Source organism: Odontomachus brunneus, unplaced genomic scaffold (assembly GCF_010583005.1).
Source record: "Odontomachus brunneus isolate Ranch 3 - 2012 unplaced genomic scaffold, Obru_v1 Obru_scaffold_083, whole genome shotgun sequence".
NCBI lineage: Eukaryota > Metazoa > Arthropoda > Insecta > Hymenoptera > Formicidae > Odontomachus > Odontomachus brunneus.
The window spans coordinates 1,193,584-1,195,142 of record NW_022639533.1 but is presented as its reverse complement, the minus strand read 5'-3'; the positions used below and the strand labels follow the sequence as shown (position 1 = coordinate 1,195,142).

The 1,559-nt window shown below is 39.8% G+C and overlaps 1 protein-coding gene across 1 annotated transcript in view; it reads left to right on the top strand.

Moving 5' to 3' along the window:
* LOC116847826 (lachesin-like) overlaps positions 1-1,559 on the top strand; it is a 222,032-nt gene that overhangs the window by 7,506 nt on the left and 212,967 nt on the right. The window lies entirely within an intron of this gene.

Here is a 1,559-nt window from a genome sequence, read left to right as displayed (position 1 = left end):
TATATATATATATATATATATATATATATATATATATATATATATATATATATATAAATTATGTTTTCCTACAATTATTCCTGCTGAGATATTCGTTTGCGAAGTTAGAAACTAAAAAGTATTTTCAAAAATAATTTTATATTGCATAGCAGATTTTGAACATTTTTGTATGTTATTTTTGTACTAAACGAAGGTCTAGGTTAAGATAATGTGTAATTAATTTTTAATATTACCTTTCACTGTTCATGTGCGCTTTTCTCGAAAATGATTCGCTTTTTCATTTAAATCGAATAAGAACATATGACTGAAATTCCGATGATCATTAGATTATAAGAACATCCTTTCTTTGGAAAAAGTTTAAGGAATTTAAGAAAGCGTTGGAAATTCACATTCGGAAATAATCGTCGTAGAAAACGCGTCGGGAAGAAATGGCGCGAACGTGACGAAAACGTTTTCGGATGTAAACAATTTTCTAATGAAAGCGCCCGCGCATTTTAAATTTCACGGACTAGCAAATTGATACATTTCACGATCGTAGGCGATCATTTAAATTAGTAGTCGTTACGATCGGACACTTCCGCCAGCTATATCAGGATTCACGAGATATACGATATATCGATGCAAAATATCGAATTCCCCATTCATTCGCCTTGTTCATTTTACAGATTTGTTTCATTCAATTTGCGCGTCGCCCCACTTTTCTACAGATTTATTAGCATTTATCGTATATTTATTTTTACCAACACGCACGTGACATCAATTTTAATTTGCGTCCTGGCTTACAGGCTCGATACTATTGTTTCATTAACCAGATCCAATTAATGACTCGTATAAAATGTAAATTCGATCGTGCCATTTCTTTTCAACATCAATGCGGGAATATATAACGTAGAAGAGAAAAAGAGAAAAAATTCCGTGAAATACGCCGACTTCCAGCATGCGACTACTTGTGACACGCTCTGTACACCGCTGTCCCGCTCGAAATGACGGATTTGTGACTCCCGGCATTATTCGGGTTCGCCTCGCTTTCGAGTATCGCTTAACTTCCTGCTCATGTGGGTCATGTAAGTACCGAATAGAAAGGTATCTATACACGTACACACGCGCACACGTGTGCATGCTCGCGTATGTGCCAGTGATATACGTGCGCTTACGCTTAAGGGCGCCGCTCTAACTGGAGAGAGCGAAAGGGGAAGAGGGAGAGAGAGCGAAGGGGAAGAAGGAGAGAGAGAGAGAGAGAGAGGGCACGGAAGGGAGAGAGATAGAGCGGAATGCGACTATCGGTTGGGAAAAAGAAAGGGCGGGAGTAAGGGGAAGGAGCAGCCGAGAGCGAATCGTTTTAAACTACCATTCACTTCACATTCCCGATTTCAGTTAGAGGCTTATTTATTTCCTTTTTGGGCGGCTCCGAGGACTTCCGTGCATTATACGCTCGTGCGCCACCAGAATGCAGCGCATCGAGAAGTAGCAGAGGAATAAGGGAGAAAAGAGAGAGAGAGAGAGAGAGAGAGAGAGAGAGAGAGAGAGAGAGAGAGAGAGAGAGAGAGAGAGAGAGAGAG